Source organism: Ambystoma mexicanum, chromosome 9, assembly GCF_040938575.1.
Source record: "Ambystoma mexicanum isolate Mex_15411 chromosome 9, UKY_AmexF1_1, whole genome shotgun sequence".
In the NCBI taxonomy this organism is placed as follows: Eukaryota; Metazoa; Chordata; class Amphibia; order Caudata; family Ambystomatidae; genus Ambystoma; species Ambystoma mexicanum.
In genome coordinates, this window is record NC_090931.1 from 364,168,792 (window position 1) to 364,190,617 (window position 21,826).

General features: G+C 54.8%; 1 protein-coding gene across 2 annotated transcripts in view; it reads right to left on the minus strand.

Moving 5' to 3' along the window:
* STX1A (syntaxin 1A) overlaps positions 1-21,826 on the minus strand; it is a 907,227-nt gene that overhangs the window by 438,788 nt on the left and 446,613 nt on the right. The window lies entirely within an intron of this gene.

Below are 21,826 nucleotides of genomic sequence, written 5' to 3' on the forward strand. Positions count from 1 at the left end.
AATAAGTAATCGGGTTGAAGAAAAAGTGATTTGGAAATCATCAGAGAAAATAGTATTTGTCAATAGTTCCCTATTCTGAGTCTTGGGAATAAATAAATAGGGATGTACCGAACTTCGGCTTCGAGTAAGTATTCGCCAAAAAAATCTATTCGGCTCTGGCCGAATAGTTTCTTGCTATTTGGCTCTTGCCGAATACTTTGACATTCTCATTTGAATACAATGCATCATGAACTCAGAAAGGCAAATATAGACTTCAGTTTTCAAAACTGAATAGAATTAGACGAGACAAATAGCTATCACACAGCTGAAAAATATTATATATTTTATATATATTATATTGAAATCTCCTCTTTAGGGCATGTTTTGTTACAGATTCTTAGACATAAAAGTTGCTCATCTTTTATACTTAGCCTGCAACAATACAGGACAATCTTTTCTTTTGGCGAATGTTTATATGCAATGTGCACTTTTTCAGTTGGAAAAGACAAACTGAAAGAAATGTGTATAGATACATTCAGTTCCTGTCATGTCACTTCCCATTGCGTACAATATAGTCCTCCTCGTTTCTTTTTTTAAGGTCTTGAGTCCTGAGTTTAACATTATCTGATATTTTATCAGGAATGATAAGTTGCATATGTTTGTGTATTGGCGAGAAGGAGTGGCTAGGATAAGGGAAAAGTAGCAGCATTTGTTTGGGCGGGGTGAATAGTTGTAAGATGGAGTTCACGCATTTCAGATTTGCTCTTGACTTGTGTCCTGCATGAGCCGACATGAACCATTTTATAAATGTCTATGTGAGCTGCGAAGAAGTTTTGAAACTCGACCACATCGACTTTGCAACTGGATAGAGAATGCAATGCATCTCATTCACAAAGGCAGTCCTTTTGCATTTGTGAATACTCCTACTTTAACTGGCACTGAATATGCAACACTCTTCTGTACATTTGACCCCTTCATTTTGGTTAAATCTGCTTTATTTCTGGCTTTTATACTTTAAATAAAGATGCTACATTAATTAAAACGAAGAGAAATAAAAAGTATAGAATGCATTTAAAATGGTGCTTTATTTGTTTTTTTAATAAATGTGGTTTTTGAAGTTTAGAACATGATTTATTAAATAAAGCAACTATTTGGCTTCATATTCGGCTTGGCCGAATAGTTGACAAACTATTTGGTATTCGGCCGAATACTAAATATGCTATTCGGTACAGCCCTATAAATAACCAAACTGTGTCTCAGCAATTACCATTAGCAATGACAATGAGAAGTAAACAATTACAATATTTTTATGTGTGATTAAGCAATCAGGCAATAATTGAAATTAATATTCCAGTTCACTTCTTTTGTAATAATTATATAGCAGTAATGGCACACCTGTTGGTGCCATTATTAAAACTCTTGGGATTGAGGCAGTGCTTTGCAGCCTATTGCTACTTTATGCTGACTGTAGATAAAAGGGAAAATTATTCTCTAGAGAAGTATTTCTCAGTAGCTCCAAGACTAAGAGCTCTGAATAACGGAAGATCATTAATTTTGAATAATATAAAGCTAGATGTTTTATATTTATTTCAAAGCGAGCATGGTTTGTTGACTTCTGACCCGACGCATGTATTGCATGGACGATTTTATGACACATGTCCCAAATAAACCATTTTTGATTTTATTTGATGTGATAAAGGAGATAAAATACACCCTCGCTTTCATCACGAAAAGTGGTCGCTGGAGACAAGTCTGTAGATAGATTTAATTGCAGAAGATTCGCACGAAGACAATGTCATCACATTTTTTTCAATTAATTTCCCTGCAAATGTCTGCGGGGGATGGGTTAGGGTAATAATAAAGCTGTGGGGGAATGGCAGGTGGGCTACCAGGGGTCTCACCCGCATATATTTGCCAGAGAAATGTCATAAAAGAAAAAACATACAATCAAATTCTCCTTGAGAACAAAAACTCGATGGAATCATATTCTATTGGACTGCCTGTGAATGAGCTGTTAGTATTTCTGTGGCACTGTACCATGGTGGTAGTACATTGTTTTTCCTTTCTCACTGGATGTCAAAGACATCTGCACTCTTGTGGATCTCTGACAAGAGAGCAACCGTCTTGCAGAGAGTCACACGTGTATTTCTGCCGGGTTCTGAAGGATTGGGCCTTTTTCGGAGGGCAGGTATACAACGATTATGATACTCTGCCTTGGTGTTGGTACATCAGAGCTTTGCTTGGTTAGCAGCAGTGTGTATCTGGGGCTTCAAGTACCCACAGTACACTGGACTTGCTTCTCTTCTTTCTGGTGCTTTGAGTTTCTGAGAGGGTCTGGGTGGGTTTCTCATGAATTTTGCCTCTTTTCCGACATCCACCACCACCACTCTACTGGGATATCACATCTGTTTGTCGTTACTTACAAGCCGCCCTGTTGGATCTGAGTGCAAGTGGCTTGCTACAAGCCTCGGTTTGAATTTGATATGGGAGCATGCCAGAAGTGTGGAATAAACCATGCTCCAAAGCGGAATAAAGGCATAATTGGTGGGAGGCACATGCATGCCAAACTTAAGTTGCAGCCAATTTCTCGGCAAGAAACGGAAGTGCAAATAACAATGGGTAAGAGCTGCACAGTGTGCGAGTTTGGAAGAAAAACGTGCGTATAAAATAACACGCAATTGAGCCCATTTGTTTACACTAATTCTGGGTGTGTGCAATGGAGTGTTGTTATGTTAAAGCGTGATAGCTCCTTGCGCACATCATATAGAGCTACTCACCAGCTACTCGCTGCCTGGTTAGGACCTGTTTCAAGAGATAGCCTCTGTGAGCTCATTGCCTTTCAATGTGGAGTAGACCTTTATTTTCTTGCGTAATGTGGCTGATATCAAGCAGCAGTATGCTCTGTGATACTTGAAAGGTAAAGAGCCACAGCAGTGCACACAGAGGTACTTGGGGCTGCAGTTTGATGGGGGTGGCAGGCCGTGCTGCCGGGTTGGGCAGAATCATTGAAGAAAACATTAACATTGACCTTTTACTGGTTAACAATTAGTGTGAATGTGCACAGGAAACCGGGTCTGAACTGATATCATGGTCAGGACTGTGGCTAGCTCCCTGCACACAAACACTTGTGAAGTCAGGAACCCACTCTGCTGATAGTGTGGAATCTGGAATCTCTAGATGGTCAATCTCAAACAATCTATGATGGGAAGGGATTTGGACAAGCCTCCCTGCAATGACCACTAAGGGGCTGTTACTGTAACCCTACAGTCCCCTGTCTCCTTGCACTTAACCTGGGCCGCGCTGCCCAGGCTGCACTTCCCCTTAACCTTGCACTTCCCTTTCTCCCTCCCCCTGCACTTGCACAATCTGAATGACACAAAGCCTAGTGAGATAATTTGTCTTGTCCTCCATCCCTTGTCTTGTCGCGTCTAGAAACACTTGTGTACAGGCGCGTTCTAAATGACTTATCATATCATATCATAGCATGAATTATGAGCAGAGATGGTGGAAGGTACGCAAGAGGTTGTAATTCCACAGCCAGACCCATCTCTGATGTTTCTGCCAACTGACCAGGAAAGATAAGAGGTTAGGGTTTTATATATATAGTTCTAGAGGGCGCGCACTGGGACGTCACAGTGAGAGAACACATTTTGAGAGTGGGAAGGAAGACAAGGGGGGCAGGACACAGCGTTCTCTTCTTCAGCAGAGCAGGGGTAATGTCCAAGGAAGAGGTTAGAACAAGAGGGGAAGAAGACGTCCTGCAAAGTGCAGAAACCTATAACGAACATACAGGGAAATAAGAATAGGGGCAAGGGGACATCAAACAGCAGGGCTGCGTTAGAGCTAGGAAAGCATCCATCAGTCTTGCAAGCATAGTGGGACGCGTGCTTCCCTTTTGTTGGTCTTGTGGCATACAGCAATGGAACTGGACTCTCGCACAGGAGCAAGGTACATCTAACGTTCCATGTAATTTCGAGGTTGCGTTCTGGGGATGTAATGTAGGACACAGGATCCAGGTGCCTCACCATTTTCGCTGTGTTCCAGTCTTAGCGTTTCCTCTCCTGGACGATCATGATGGGGGCTGCTATGCTTCAAGTGCCCCTTACTGGGATGCCCCTGAGGTTTCACAACATCCCCTACATGGAACAGCCGAACTCTGACACCTTTTGTGAGTCGTGTGTTGCTTTGGGGAGTCAGCTTGTACTTTTAGAACACTGCCACCATGCACTGTTGGAATGCTGATCAGCACGACATTGGAGTCTAATTGAGAGTGGAGACAGTTAAGTGAGAGGGTTTATATCCATAGCCAGAAACCTCTCTTCCTCGGCTCCTGTCAGATGAGAAGAAACGGTGAGAGGTGTGCGTTCTACCTACTCAGTTCTACAGGGAGAGCCCTGGGAATTGACACGACACAGGAAAAACACACAAGTGAGAGCGGAGGAGGAAGAGGGGGCGGACAGGACACTCCTGCATGGATGGTTGTGGATCCTGAAGTAAGGAGGGATCTACTAAACAATTCGTTATCAAAAACACACTAATGATTAGGACTCTGTGCCCAGTAACAAATACCTCTCATTTAAGTACGACCACCTGACACATCCTGTGGCATGCACTGCAGATTTCCTGCAAATCTCAGAGGTATTCAGGTACAGAAGACAAAGGCGCATTTTCCCAAGCAGGAGTGGCAGGACAGCTCCAGATACGGACCAAAGCATCACTTAAATACAGGGGTATGCTGCAGAGCCACAGACACTTTTGTACAAAAAAAACAAGCACTCAGAATCGAAGAAGGGGACAAAAATAACTTGCCTAAGGTAGAGGGTGGACAGCAAAAAAATGGACTGCCAAAAACAATAGATCTTGATGGTAGGCAAAATGCATACGTAGTTGGGGGGAGAAGCCAAGCTTGTAGTGGGATGTGCACAAGCAGGGCACCTTTTCAAAGTTTTAAAGGTAATGATTAATGCATTTTAGTAACATTTTTTATCCAAACCGAACTCTTTTTGTAAAGTGTCACAAAAAAGGAAAACAGTAAAATAAAAAGTAAAACAATATTTGATAGAAGAGCATTTTGTGGGAAATAAAACATTTTTTTTTCATTCATTGTTTATTGGCTAAACAAAAACTGTTAACCTTAACAATGAAAAGAATCGAACAACAAAATAAACTTAACATCACAACAAATAAAACAAAATAATACATTAATTTTGCTACCAGATTTTTCATGAAAAAAAAGAAAATAAGAATATAAAAATGTACTTCTAGAACTGCATTCCTGCACAAAAATGAAACATTTCATTTTAGAATAACATTCAGTTCTAGTGCATTTAAAAAACCAACAAATGTGATACAGTGATCTATTCGCACCACTCAAACATAGCTTCCAAATGTGTTCAGATTTCAAAGATTTCATTTTAACTACATGTTTTGAAAAGAACATTTGACGCTTCGTACCCAAACCTTCACAATACACGAATGTTTGGGTAATTCATAGAAAATCGTACAAAAGTGGTGCACGCGGCTGGCGCACAGTGTCCCCGTGCGATACACTGCGCCAGACGTGTGCGAAAAAATCATTTTCATCGCACAGCGTATTCATAGATTTTAGCCTCCGAAACCAGCTGTGGCGCAGAGTGGCGCAGCGACCCTGCAGCAGCGCCAGTTACGCCCCCAAGAACGCCCTCGCGCAAGGAAAAGCCTTCAAAATTCCCAAATCATCGCAAAGGGCTGCGCTAACCCTGGACCAGTTCACAGGGCTGCCAAACAGTAAACGCCAAGCGGGGAACGTGTATTTCAGTGGTTCGCGGGAAGTTTCACACGCGATTGTCCTGGGTACGTGTACATCAGGGGTGCGTGGGAAGTAACACACGCGATTCCATCAGGGCACGTGTATTCCAGGGGTGCGCGTGAAGTATCACATGCCAAAGCAGCAGGGTACGTGCATTCCAGGGGTGCGCGGGAATTATCACACGCAAAAGCAGCAGGGTACGTGTATTTCAGGGGTGCGCAGGAAGTATCACACGCGATTCCATCACGGTACGTGTATTCCAGGGGTGCGCGGGGAGCACCACACGTGAATTGCACGTGTGGGTCCTCCCAGGTGTTCCCTCTACACCCACCACGGCCCCTGCAGGCGGCCCACACCACAGGGGCCTACCCTGCACATGTCCCGCAGGCAGCCCATCCACCATGCCCATGCCCCCCAGCCAACCCACATGTCACCTTGCACTACTGCCCACCAACGCATGCCCCCCTGCACCCCCAGCCCCCAGGGGCACCCTCCACCAGGCCCCCACTCATGTCTCCCATCACCCCCACCCTCCGGCAGTGCAGGGGCAGCCTCGTCCAGGCCCCCACTCATGTCTCCCACCACCCCCACCCCCAGCAGTGCAGGGCACCCTCCACCAGTCCCCCACTCATGTCCAACTCATGTCTCCCATCACCCCCACCCCCCAGCAGTGCAGGGGCACCCTCCACCAGGCCCCCACTCATGTTCCCCACCACACTCACCCCCCAGCAGTGCAGGGGCACCCTCCACCAGGCCCCCACTCATGTCCCCCTGTAACCCCACCCCTCAGCATCCAGGGGCAGCCTCCACCAGGCTCCCACTCATGTCTCCCATCACCCCCACCCCCCAGCAGTGCAGGGGCAGCCTCCACCAGGCCCCCACTCATGTCTCCCACCACCCCCAAACCCCAGCAGTGCAGGGCACCCTCCACCAGGCCCCCACTCATGTCCCCCTGCACCCCCACCCCCCAGCATCCAGGGGCAGCCTCCACCAGGCCCCCACTCATGTCTCCCATCACCCCCACCCCCCAGCAGTGCAGGGGCAGCCTCCACCAGGCCCCCACTCATGGCCAACTCATGTCTCCCATCACCCCCACCCCTCAGCAGTGCAGGGGCAACCTCCACCAGGCCCCCACTCATGTCTCCCACCACCCCCATCCCCCAGCAGTGCAGGGGCAGCCTCCACCAGGCCCCCACTCATGTCTCCCTGCACCCCCACCCCCCAGCAGTGCAGGGCACCCTCCACCAGGCCCCCACTCATGGCTCCCACCACCCCCACCCCCCAGCAGTGCAGGGGCAGCCTCCACCAGGCCCCCACTCATGTTTCCCTGCACCCTTATCCCCCAGCAGTGCAGGGTACCCTCCACCAGGCCCCCACTCATGTCTCCCACCACCCCCACCCCCCAGCAGTGCAGGGGCAGCCTCCACCAGGCCCCCACTCATGTCTCCCATCACCCCCACCCCCCAGCAGTGCAGGGCAGCCTCCACCAGGCCCCCACTCATGTCCAACTCATGTCTCCCATCACCCCCACCCCTCAGCAGTGCAGGGGCACCCTCCACCAGGCCCCCACTCATGTCTCCCACCACCCCCACCCCTCAGCAGTGCAGGGCACCCTCCACCAGGCCCCCACTCATGTCTCCCACCACCCCCACCCCCCAGCAGTGCAGGAGCAGCCTCCACCAGGCCCCCACTCATGTCTCCCATCACCCCCACCCCCCAGCAGTGCAGGGCACCCTCCACCAGGCCCCCACTCATGTCTCCCACCACCCTCACCCCCCAGCAGTGCAGGGGCACCCTCCACCAGGCCCCCACTCATGTCTCCCATCACCCCCACCCCCCAGCAGTGCAGGGCACCCTCCACCAGGCCCCCATTCATGTCTCCCACCACCCCGACCCCCCAGCAGTGCAGGGGCACCCTCCACCAGGCCCCCGTTCATTTCTCCCATCACTCTGACCCCCCAGCAGAGCAGGGGCACCCTCCACCAGGCCCCCACTCATGTCTCCCATCACCCCCATCCCCCAGCAGTGCAGGGGCAGCCTCCACCAGGCCCCCACTCATGTCTCCCACCACCCCCACCACCCAGCAGTGCAGGGGCAGCCTCCACCAGGCCCCCACTCATGTCTCCCTGCAACCCCACCCCCCAGCAGTGCAGGGCACCCTCCACCAGGCCCCCACTCATGCCTCCCACCACCCCACCTCCCAGCAGTGCAGGGGCACCCTCCACCAGGCCCCCACTCATGTCTCCCATCACCCCCACCCCCCAGCAGTGCAGGGCACCCTCCACCAGGCCCCCACTCATGTCCCCCTGCACCCCCACCCACCAGAATCCAGGGGCACCCTCCACCAGGCCCCCACTCATGTCTCCCACCACCCCCACCCCCCAGCAGTGCAGGGGCAGCCTCCACCAGGCCCCCACTCAATTCTCCCATCACCCCCACCCCCCAGCAGTGCAGGGCACCCTCCACCAGGCCCCCACTCATGTCCCCCTGCACCCCCACCCCCCAGCATCCAGGGGCAGCCTCCACCAGGCCCCCACTCATGTCTCCCACCACCCCCACCCCCCAGCAGTGCAGGGGCACCCTCCACCAGGCCCCCACTCATGTCCCCCTGCACCCCCACCCCCCAGCATCCAGGGGCAGCCTCCACCACGCCCCCACTCATGTCTCCCACCACCCCCACCCCCCAGCAGTGCAGGGGCAGCCTCCACCAGGCCCCCACTCATGTCTCCCACCACCCCTACCCCCAGCAGTGCAGGGCACCCTCCACCAGGCCCCCACTCATGTCCAACTCATGTCTCTCATCACCCCCACCCCTCAGCAGTGCAGGGGCAACCTCCACCAGGCCCCCACTCATGTCTCCCACCACCCCCACCCCCCAGCAGTGCAGGGGCAGCCTCCACCAGGCCCCCACTCATGTCTCCCACCACCCCTACCCCCAGCAGTGCAGTGCACCCTCCACCAGGCCCCCACTCATGTCCAACTCATGTCTCTCATCACCCCCACCCCTCAGCAGTGCAGGGGCAACCTCCACCAGGCCCCCACTCATGTCTCCCACCACCCCCACCCCACAGCAGTGCAGGGGCAGCCTCCACCAGGCCCCCACGCATGTCTCCCTGCACCCCCACCCCCCAGCAGTGCAGGGGCACCCTCCACCAGGCCCCCACTCATGTCTCCCATCGCCCCCACCACCCAGCAGTGCAGGGCAGCCTCCACCAGGCCCCCACTCATGTCCAACTCATGTCCCCCTGCACCCCCACCCAACAGCATCCAGGGGCACCCTCCACCAGGCCCCCACTCATGTCTCCCTGTACCCCCGCCCCCCAGCAGTGCAGGGCACCCTCCACCAGGCCCCCACTCATGTCCAACTCATGTCTCCCATCACCCCCACCCCTCAGCAGTGCAGGGGCAACCTCCACCAGGCCCCCACTCATGTCTCCCACCACCCCCACCCCCCAGCAGTGCAGGGCACCCTCCACCAGGCCCCAACTCATGTCTCCCACCACCCCCACCCCCCAGCAGTGCAGGGGCAGCCTCCACCAGGCCCCCACTCATGTCTCCCATCACCCCCACCCCCCAGCAGTGCAGGGCACCCTCCACCAGGCCCCCACTCATGTCTCCCACCCCCCCTGGCAGTGCAGGGGCACCCTCCACTAGGCCCCCACTCATGTCTCCCATCACCTCCACCCCCCAGCAGTGCAGGGCACCGTCCACCAGGCCCCCACTCATGTCTCCCACCACCCCCACCCCCCAGCAGTGCAGGGGCACCCCCCACCAGGCCCCCACTCATGTCTCCCATCACCCCACCCCCCAGCATCCAGGGGCACCCTCCACCAGGCCCGCACTCATGTCTCCCATCACCCCCACCCCCCAGCAGTGCAGGGGCAGCCTCCACCAGGCCCCCACTCATGTCTCCCACCACCCCTACCCCCAGCAGTGCAGGGCACCCTCCACCAGGCCCCCACTCATGTCCAACTCATGTCTCTCATCACCCCCACCCCTCAGCAGTGCAGGGGTAACCTCCACCAGGCCCCCACTCATGTCTCCCACCACCCCCACCCCCCAGCAGTGCAGGGGCAGCCTCCACCAGGCCCCCACTCATGTCTCCCTGCACCCCCACCCCCCAGCAGTGCAGGGGCACCCTCCACCAGGCCCCCACTCATGTCTCCCATCACCCCCACCAACCAGAAGTGCAGGGCACCCTCCACCAGGCCCCCACTCATGTCCAACTCATGTCTCCCATCACCCCCACCCCTCAGCAGTGCAGGGGCAACCTCCACCAGGCCCCCACTCATGTCTCCCACCACCCCCACCCCCCAGCAGTGCAGGGCACCCTCCACCAGGCCCCCACTCACGTCTCCCACCACCCCCACCCCCCAGCAGTGCAGGGGCAGCCTCCACCAGGCCCCCACTCATGTCTCCCATCACCCCCACCCCCCAGCAGTGCAGGGCACCCTCCACCAGGCCCCCACTCATGTCTCCCACCACCCCCCCCCTGGGAGTGCAGGGGCACCCTCCACTAGGCCCCTACTCATGTCTCCCATCACCCCCACCCCCCAGCAGTGCAGGGCACCCTCCACCAGGCCCCCACTCATGTCTCCCACCGCCCCCACCCCCCAGCAGTGCAGGGGCACCCTCCACCAGGCCCCCACTCATGTCTCCCATCACCCCACCCCCCAGCATCCAGGGGCACCCTCCACCAGGCCCGCACTCATGTCTCCCATCACCCCCACCCCCAGCAGTGCAGGGGCAGCCTCCACCAGGCCCCCACTCATGTCTCCCATCACCCCCACCCCCCAGCAGTGCAGCGCAGCCTCCACCAGGCCCCCACTCATGTCCAACTCATGTCCCCCTGGACCCCCACCCACCAGCATCCAGGGGCACCCTCCTCCAGGCCCCCACTCATGTCTTCCATCACCCCCACCCACCAGCATCCAAGGGGCACCCTCCACCAGGCCCCCACTCATGTCTCCCACCACCCCCACCCCCCAGCAGTGCAGGGGCAGCCTCCACCAGGCCCCCACTCATGTCTCCCATCACCCCCACCCCCCAGCAGTGCAGGGCAGCCTCCACCAGGCCCCCACTCATGTCCAACTCATGTCTCCCATCACCCCCACCCCTCAGCAGTGCAGGGGCAACCTCCACCAGGCCCCCACTCATGTCTCCCACCACCCCCACCCCCCAGCAGTGCAGGGGCACCCTCCACCAGGCCCCCACTCATGTCTCCCATCACACCCACCCCCCAGCAGTGCAGGGCACCCTCCACCAGGCCCCCACTCATGTTCAACTCATGTCCCCCTGCACCCCCACCCCCCAGCATCCAGGGGCAGCCTCCACCAGGCCCCCACTCATGTCTCCCATCACCCCACCCCCCAGCAGTGCAGGGGCACCCTCCACCAGGCCCCCACTCATGTGTCCCATCGCCCCCACCGCCCAGCAGTGCAGGGCACCCTCCACCAGGCCCCCACTCATGTCTCCCACCACCCCACCCCCCAGCAGTGCAGGGGCAGCCTCCACCAGGCCCCCACTCATGTCTCCCACCACACCCACCCCCCAGCAGTGCAGGGCACCCTCCACCAGGCCCCCACTCATGTCCCCCAGCCAACATGTCAGCACAATCTAGATCCCTGGCCCTTATGGTCAGCCTCCAAATGCCAAACACCCACCTGAGTATTGCATCCACCCACTTAGAAATGGCAAAAACATGATAGAACTCCAATTGCAAGTTTGGAAATGAACACATGTCCCTCACACACACCCAATGGGTGTCAGTGAATGTCAAAACCCATATCATGATATGCATGAAACCAATGAGATGATACTACACATTGAAGTTTTAATAAAAAATATGTATTAAACGCAACATAAATTGAATAAAAAATGAACAAACAATAATGGAAATTTTAATAAAATAAACCAGCAGGTCCGTGAAATAATGCAAAACCACAAATCATTATCCAAAGGAAAGGTGTCCAAAGTCACAGTCCACAAAAGTAAATCCAGTGGAAAATTAAAATCGAAAACCATTGCTCCATGGGGAAATCATAAAAAAAAAGGAAAATACAAAAGTCAACTATATACAGATAAACAATCCAGGGTCCATGATCCCAACCAAAGAAATGAAACCTATCTAATAACACTACCTAAAAAAAAAAACTATATACAAAAATGTGGCCCATTGTCCAAAAGGTCCAAAAAAAAAATGCAAAACCAAAGGAAACCTAACACTAACTACAGAAATATTTACAAGGGCAGCGGGCTAGTCCGACGGCTCACTTCGGGATGTTCCGGGCCAGGGCATCATCGAACTCCTGCTCAATGTCCCAGAGGCGGTCCTCCTCCATGGCCCCGATGGTCCGCAGGGCCGTCCACCCCAAACTCCCTGCGGATTGCCTCGAGGCACTCGGCCCGCCTCAGGGCCCTCCGCATGGAGTTCTCCGCCCTGACCATAGTGAGCCGTGCCTCTTCCGCCCGCTGCCGCTCCGCATCTATGGCTTGGCCCAACCGCTGCCACACGGAAGACACTTCCCGTCCTGGGTCCTCCTGCCCTCCGGCCGATGCCTGCCCCTCCGATGTCGAAGGCCCCGAGCCATCATGGCTCCCACCACGTTGCTGCTGCTGCTGCTGTGCCTCTGCACGTGCACTGCCTCCTGCTGCCTGCACATCCTCCGCTGGCTGGGGTGCAGTCGTTGATGTGGCCACCCCTGCTGGACGTCCGACTCCCGACTGTGGCAGGGATGCCTCCTCCACCAGCCTGGCCGCACCGTCAGAGGCAGCTCCACAGGGCACCCAGGTGACTGATGGGTGGGAAGATGTCACGGAGGATGACTGGCGCATAGGGGGTTCAGTTGAGGAGGGGGTCGGAGCAAGCCCCATCAAACGGAGGAATCCGGCCTGGGTGACCTGTCCCAGTAGGCCGACGCGGTGAACGAGCCATTCGAGATGACGTGCAGTCTCCTCATGAAAAGACTGCAGGTCACCTCGCATGGCCCGTTGACGCAACGCCACACCAGTCAGGACAGGCTCAACCCGGACCCGGATAGCCACGTCCGCAGGCAGAGGAAGGCCAGTTGTCGTGAGCTCATCCCCTGCCTGAAAACGGGTCTGGACGTAGGCATCCCTGCTGGTGCAAGATGATGCAGTGACAGGATCAGGGACAGGATTGCACACAGGCACCTCCGCGGCGACCTGTGCTGCCTCCTGTCCCTGGTCCTTCACTGCACCACTAGCAACAGTGGAATCCCCACCTCCAGACCCCATCTCTGTTGCTTGCACAGCCTCCTCCTCCACCAAACCCCCCACCAACCTGGATGACTCCGTGCCATCTTCCCCCGTTGGGCCCTGTGGGGTCCCAGCTGCCCCTTCTGCTGCCGAGGAGTCCCACTCCGACCTCCGCCTCTTGGACCTCCCCCTGGCAGCTGCGGCCTGGGATGCGGCTCCGGACTCCTCACTCCCCGACGAGATCACAACCTGGGAGGGGAGCCGGGCCTTGCGTCTCCGGCTGGCGGTGCGATCCCTGCCGCTGTGCTCCACAGCACCTTCTCCGCCCTCTTCATCAGTTGACGCTGCAGACAGGGAGAAATAAAACACAGGCATCAGGACACTGTACAATGGACACATACACACATGACAGTTGCACATGAGTGGCATTGGCAAACCTCAGACATGGCATCACAATTGGCAACACACATGTCATTTCAACTTGCACACATGAGCCATACCACAGCCACATCGCAACTGCCAGCACCATCCATACACATACAACTGCATGAGCAGGCAAAGGTGAGCCAGACATCACATGCAACACAGGGAGTGCACTACACATGCACGCACACCACCACACTTGCATGCATGTGTACACCTCAGCCAACTGTCGCAGTGTTAAGATGGGCATCCATGTCACATCTGCCAATCAGGCTTCCACATCCCACTGTCACATGCATCACTGTTGCACCCTTGTCAAATGCACACACATGCACATGTACACAGTGCTGATACATGCAGCTGAAAACAACATACATGCGTGACATCACGAAGATGCCTACTTACATACACATTCATCCAAACATGTGTGCCCACACAACTGCATTTGGCATGCAAGCCTACACACACAAGCACCATCCATGTCTCACACATGACAGCCCTCGCATGTGTTAGCCTCACGGCCCTGTACACCCACACCCATACTCGGCCCCATACAAACAGATGTGCAACCGGCACACTACTGGCACATCACCACATGCACAGTTTACAATCATGATGCATGTACACTTACCGCTCGACTCCAGACGAGTCTGCCTCTCAAGGACCTGGACGTGGAGCGCTGGGGATATGCGTTCCAGGACCCTCATCTGATCTTCCGACAAGTGGCCCCGGCGCCCCTTAGCATCCGCTGCCTTCAAGAGGCGCCGGGCCTTGTTCAGGGTCCTGGACCTGAAGTCCTCCCAGCGCTTCTTGACATGTTGGAAGTCGCGGACTGCCACCTCCTCCGCGTTGATGGCAGTCACGATGTCCGTCTAGATCTGAGTGCGTCCTTCCTTGCCGGCGCGCACACCTCCGAAGAGGGCATCATACTGCACCAGGACTTGCTCCACCAGGACAGCAACTTCCCTGGCACTGAAGCTGGTGCCCCTCTGCCTCTCTGGCCGGGGGTTTTCAGTGGTGCCAGATGTTGCAGTGCCCGACATGACAACCCCAGAGGCAGGAGTGGGTGGGCAACTGGGTCCTGGGGCTGGGCTGTGGAGCGATGGAATACCAGTCGGGAGTCTTCGGTTCCAGCAGGGGTGGTCACAGCAACAGCACCCCTGGCTGATGTGCAGGCAGCAAATGGCAAGGCACGTGGGCAGCAGGCAGTCAGGCAGCAGCAGATGGCAAGTGGGAGCGTGCTCAGGGCTCTGGGGGGCTGTAAATCGGCTTTCTGGGCAGGAGCGTGGTCTTCCGTGTGCTTACGCGTGGCCAGCTTGATACGGAGTGATTTGGCACGTGAAAATCCTACACGTCTGCGTGTAATTCGAGGAAAGGCCCTTAGCGCGTAAGCGCGTCTGCACGCATACGCAATTTCATTGGGCCAAAGGCCCCCATGCGCAGCTATTATGTCACGCGCATGGCCGTAGAGAATGGCGCGTGTAAAAACAAAGATACACGTCCGAGTGTCAAAGCGTGTAATTGGTGGAAATGGCCTCATCGCGTATGCGCGTCTGTGACGTGTGTATAAAAGGTACGTGTCGAACGCCATTTCCTTGTACGTGCTTTTCGTGGAGAGCGAGTGGGTGAAATCTGTACTTCCTGTCGGTTCACACGCGATTTACTTCACGGCGTTTCTAGTTCGTACTCCCTGTTACCTCTGACAGCTTTTTCTCTTTTCCTCTTTTTCCTAGGCCTGTTTCCTCAAACAGCGTTCCCTTCTACTGTTGTCCTGTCTCCTCAGACAGCGTACAATTCTTCTTTTGGAGGGGGTGTTGCCAACGCGCACACGCGCATATTTTTCACGCTTTTGTTCCTGGCAGACGGTGAGTCGTGCACTTATTTAACATCTGTGCTTGCCCCGTGTGTCGCATACCCCTTCAGAGGTCATTCTAGGCTGCGTGTGACACGCATACGTTCATTCTTGTGTTTCTGGGTGCCACAGCGTAGTGCAGGTTCATTTTTCCACACACGTGGTCTAGGATGGGTTGCGTGCACCTTACTTCCCTTTTTTGGGGTGCCTGTGCTTTGCGTGACCCGTCATCTTTCCCCAGGGGTGACATACAGCCTTGCTAGAGCACTAGGGTACAATTACCATCTGGTACCCAACCCCTTTGACCCCCAATTGCCCAGGACAATAGTTCACATCGACTCCCATACGCACAATAACATCAGTGCCATGGCTGGGAGGCGAACAAGCCGTAAGGGTGGCAAAGGTGGCCGAGCCCCAAGTGGTGGCCGTGGTGGATCCGGTAGGGGAAGTGGCCGTGACTTGCAGGGTGCCCCTGGCCCCCCATGTGTGGAGGAGCAGTCAGGGACACCCAGGCCCCCCCACCCCTGGTTGCGGGTAACGTGGCTGACACCATCCATGCTCAGCCCTTGTTGGAACAGCCCACTGTGGAACCAGACCTGGCACAGGGTGACTCCATGGCTGACTTCCAGGTCAGCAGGTCTAGGCCACGTGCGCCAGTGCACGTTGGTGTCATCAGGCCACGTGGATCAGGGGCAGCTAGGTCATCTGCTGCCCCGTGTAGTCAGGCTGGGGAGGCTGCAGGGGCAGCTGCGGCTCCATCCACCCCACCTCTCACACACCCAGCCAGGACAGTGTCGGTCCAAGTCCATCATGCTGACATTCCCCCTGACACCATCACACTTGAGCTAATGCCTGCACCAACTCCCATGCTGAATGTGCAATCCCACACTCCTAGTACAGAGTCCACCGGGGCTCCTGCCCCTAGTGTCCAGAGCGGCGTAGGATCCCCACCACCTTCCAAGCAGAAGAGGAAGAGTGCTCGTCCAGTAGAGGCTGATGCCCCAGACACGGCTACACAGTCCGGCCCGTCAAAGAAGCCCAGCTTCAATAAGGTCGAACTGAATGCACTTGTAGAGTATGTGTCCGCACATGACCGCGAAATGGTGATTGTTGCAGGATCCAAGACCACACCTGCACAACGTCAGGCACACTGGCAGACCATCGCGGACATCATAAGTGCCCTTGGAATCGTGAGGCGCACAGCTACTGAATGCTACAAGCGCTGGAATGACCTGAAGCGCAGGGCAAAGAATAAGCTGGCCTCAAGTCATGCCGCTACTCTAGTGACTGGAGGTGGGTCTCCAGCAGAGGACATAGAACTCACTCCACATGAGCAGGTTGCTCGGACCTATGTCACGGAGGAACAGATCCAAGGGGTGGGAGAACTGGCAGATTACGAGGCATTGTCCGGTGAGTGCACATGCATGTGTGTCTCATCCATGTGCATGGTGTGTGTGTGAGGGCTTCTGTTTGGGTTCCAGGTGAGGGTGTGTGTGCCTGAGTGGTTTGGGTCACCTATGTGCCTCATCCAATACATTCTGCGCACCAGCATTTGGGTATAGCAGTATCCCTTCTGCCAACATTAGACATGCAGCCCAACACCATCTTGCCACAACATTGTTGCTTAATTTCCTCTGTTCGTTCAGGCAGATTGTTTGCATACCACAACTTTTACTAGGCATTTCTCAGTCCTATTGTCACATGTCTGACATGGCTATGGTACAGTGGACTGGCTTTGTTCCCTGGACATGATTTGTTTAGACATGTCCCTGTGCTATAGGACCATTTTGGACTGCCAGCTCCAGGTTAAACATTTGAACCATTTCAATGAAAATATCAATTTCATGAGCAAACTAGACTGAATGAACAATTGGTGCCCTCCTCTCCCTCTTCACTTTATGGCTAGGGTACATGCCATCTGTGTGATGGCATGTGTATTTGACCTGCCAATCACAGGCCAATGTGTGATGCCACTGCTAGGCAGCATGCAGCAAATGTGTTCATCTTCCATCTTGGTGTCATCAATGTGTGCCATCTGCCTCCCCTTCACACGCAGTGATGGTGCATGCATGGGAGGGTTTTAGTCATGTGGGACATGTGTCAATCAAGTACTGTTTCTGTAGCTTCTCAGCCCTAATTTTGTGCCATAGTGCTAATGCCTGTTTCCATTTGCTTTCTTTTATGTCTTTGCAGGGGATGACGCACTTGATACTGCTGGGGTTGTGGAGATGGTGCAGACCCAGGAGGGGTCTCAGGCCCGACCGACCACCAGTGAGGGACGTGGTGTGGTGGTGGGTGAGAACCCACAGCTGCTGCAGGTCGTGCTCTCAAGGGGTGTCTCTGGCTGCACCTCCCCCGAGCTGTATTCAGGTGTCGATTCGGATGATGAGACCTATGTGCCGTCGCAAGTGAGTGTTCCTGGGAGGGATTCTGTTCTGTCCGACCCACCTGCACCAGGGTTAGAACCCTCAATGGGGATGTCAGTGTTGGCAGGTACGCCTTTGGTGGTTACGGATGCAGGGTCACACTCCGCAACATCTGATCCTATTCCTTGGCCAGCAGGTCAGAGGGGGAATGCAGTCCTGAAGCCTCAGGCAGTGCCGGCACAGCAAGGCGCAGTTCGCCTTGCCCCAGACAGGTGTGGTGCCCGCCAACGTGGTGGCTGTCCGCCACCTGGCAATACCACATTGGAGCAATCCATATATGGTATGGCAACCCAACAGGCAGCATCATCAGAGATGATGGCTCAGGCCATGGATAGGGTGGCCACTTCCATTGTCCCCCCCGAAAGGCTGATGGAGCGACTACAGCAGGCAACAGACTCCATCTGCCAGTCACACAGGGAGGACATGTTGGCGTCCGACAGGGACAGGCGGGCGGCACTGGAGACTCTGCGGGAAGCCATTTCCATAGAGTCCCAGGGCCACAGGGAAGCCCTGAGGGTGGAACTCCTTCACCTCAGGACGACTCTTGTTGAGCTTGAGGCTTCAACAAACAGAAGGACAGAACAGCAGCTGGAGCGTCTCACACATACGCTCTCAGCTGAGATGCAGGCAACTAGGGCGGAGGTCCGGCCATCCCTTGAGTTGTTGCATGGGGACCTACGCACAATTATCCTCCAGAACGAGACCTTCCACACCCGCATGCTTGCTGCCATGGAGGAACAGACTAGGGCTTTGCGTGGGCTGCCTCCCATAGTGCCACCACCTCCTGATGCAGCTGCTGAGGGTGAGGAGAGCGACAGCAGTGATTCTCTCACAATAGGGTAGCCTTGCAGGCCATGAGCCCATGGAGGTGTTTATTTTTCGCAAGATCCACACAGGTGGGTTTTGGTGTGCACTCTGTCCTCGGACCTCCTGGGTGGCCTCCCCCACCCCCCTGGGCCCATTAATGGCCATTTTTGATTTTTATTCTTATTTTTTATTTTTTTTGGACAGTGTGTTGCCTTGTGTGGCTCCCGTGGGCATACACTGTATTGTGGCTGGGCACATGCAGGCTTGTCATGAATTTGGTTAAGATGCTTGGGTTTGTGTGACACACACCCCTCCTGCTTCCCGTTTCCATGGGCTTGCAAAGGGTGTGCCCAAGTGACATTGACGTACATGGTGACGTTGGACTCCCATTTGATGTGTGGGCAGTCTGTAATCAATACTGTGTATACATTCATAGTGCATATTGTTGTTGTATTGTACACTGCATGGTGTATTGATATGTGCCTCTGCATCCATCTCATCCTCCTAATTTGCAGGTCCATTTGTCATGTCTTCACAAGGCGGTCCACCTTGGAACTGGAGTCCATGTTGTGAGCAGTGCACCTACACTCTTGCGTGGCACTAACCCTGTATACTTGGAAGTGTTCGAAGTGCTGGCATTATCAGGTAGTGAGGTTACCAATTTATTAAGTCTGTAATGTCATGTTTAAGGTAGGTTGGAGGTTGTGTAGGTGATTGGTATTCTTGGTAAGTATTTGGTAATGTGTGTTGTAGGTCCTGCATTACTGTGAGCATTTCATGTGTGGCCATGTTTCCATTAGGGACACTGTAGTTGGTGACACTTGGGGCATGTTGTGGGGATTAATTTGTTTGCTCTCACATTGCATGACATGCCATGGTGTGTTGTGTGGCCGTGCCGGGGAGGGGTTGGGTGACATGGCACTGTTCTCATGTAGTATTTTGCAAGTGGGTATTCATTTCTGCAGCATGGAAGTGTGTCTTTTGATGACACTGCATTGGTGGTGTTTGTGTAGGTAGGGATGCACACATTGTGACACTTCCACATGAACAATCTCAGGCTGCTATGGTTCTGACAGTTGACTGTCCCTTTGTTCGTCATAATTGTCAGGTCGAGTCATCATTGCTTATCAGATGGTATGTGCCAGGGCTGTGTGCACTCCACAGGGGTGTGATTTCTATGTGAAGTAATTAGCCACCAGCTGCGTACGGGCTGCCTCACCCCGTGCCCTTTCCCCTCCCATACGCAGCGGGCGTGCATGTGGTTGGGGATGTGGGGGCACCACCATGTCCACAGCCAGGCCCCGGCGTGTTGCAACATTGTGCAGGACACATGCTGCCACTATGATCCTGCACACTACTGGGGGCGCATACAACAGCTGCCCGTCTGAACGGTCAAGGGAGCGAAAGCGTGACTTGAGCACTCCGAATGTGCGCTCCACTATGCCCCGGGTTGCAATATGGGCTGTGTTGTATCTTACCTCGGGAGGCGTGATGGGGTTCCGAATTGGCGTCATCATGTGGGTGCTCAGAGGGTAGGCACTGTCCCCTGGTGAGGAGGTGATGGGTATCATTAGTGGGGTAGTGACATAACTCTGCATCTGACATGGATGCATGTGCAGTGGCATTCATACTCACCAAGCAGCCATGTATCGCCATGCCGCCCAGCTTCTAGGTCCCGGCTTAGGGTAGACATTCGGTAAATTAAGCTGTCGTGGGTGGACCCTGGATAGTTGGCATATACTGAGGTGATTCCCTTGGCATTACATGCTACCTGCACGTTGATGGACTGCCAGTGCTTGCGGTTCCTATAGATGTGCTCAGGTGCCCTGGGGGGACGTAGTGCCACATGGGTGTAGTCAATGGCACCTAGCACTTTTGGGAATTGTGCCACACCGTAGAAATCCAGGGCGGCAGCCTGCCTTTCTGCAGGTGTCCTGGGCAGGTATATGTGCCTGCGGACTGATGGGCGTGCAGTGATGATGTTCAAGACCTGGTGTAGGCAGCGTGACTGCGTGACCTGTGACACCCCACCCACTATGGCACTTGTCCGCTGAAATGATCCTGTGGCCAAGAAGTGCAGTACATTGAGGACCTTCTCCAGGGGGCTGAGTGCTTGGGAGCACAGGGTGGGTGATGTGAGGTCATCCTCCCACTCACTGACCAGGTCCAGTATTATTTGTGGTGGAAACCTGTACCTCCCATACACCTGGTTATCAGGCATCCCAAAAAGGCTGGTTCTGGGAGTGAAAATTCGGGCCCTCACTATCCTCCTCCTCCTCCTTTGGTAACCCACGGCCACTGCTGCTAGGAAGAGTATATTCATCCTGGCGTCTGGGCTTGTTTGTTGCTTGCGCGCACTTTTATGCTGCGTGGGTCGACGTACGCCTGCTTCATGCAGGCGTACGTGTTTCAGGATTGGACCATTTTTTTTTCGACGCATTGTAGGCGACCATGTGAATCTTCCCGCCCACCCCAGGAATACACGTAACACGCTCTCCCAGGCCCAGTCGCGAGTAAATATTCCCGCCCACCCCTGGAATACACGTACCCCACTCTCACAGGCCCAGTCGCGTGTGGAAGTTCACGCGCACACCAAAATACACGTACCCTGCAAAATCGCGTGTGAAACTTCACACGCACCCCAAAATACACATACCCAGGGCAATCGCTTATGGAACTTCCCGCGAACCCCGTAATACACGTAGCCAGGGCAATCGCGTGTGGAACTTCCCACAAACTCCGTAATACACGTAGCCTGCTGGTATCGCGTGTGGAAGTTCACGCGGACACATAATACAAGTACCCTGATGGTATCGCATGGGAGACTACCCGCGCACCCCAGGAATACACGTACCCAGGCAAATCGCACTGCTGGGGGGTGGGGGTGGTGGGAGACATGAGTGGGGGCCTGGTGGAGGGTGCCCCTGCACTGCTGGGGGGTGGGGGTGGTGGGAGACATGAGTGGGGGCCTGGTGGAGGGCACCCCTGGATGCTGGTGGGTGGGGGTGCAGGGGGACATGAGTTGGACATGAGTGGGGGCCTGGTGGAGGGTGCCCCTGGATGCTGTTGGGTGGGGGTGCAGGGGGACATGAGTTGGACATGAGTGGGGGCCTGGTGGAGTGTGCCCCTGGATGCTGGGGGGTGGGGGTGCAGGGGGACATGAATGTGGGCCTGGTGGAGGGTGCCCCTGGATGCTGGGGGGTGGGGGTGGTGGGAGACATGAGTGGGGGCCTGGTGGAGGGTGCCCCTGCACTGTGTAGGGGAGGACTGGTCCAAGAAGACCCCCCTCGCCTGCGCTTTCTCCCCAGGTGAGGGCTATGGCTCTTTTGGGCG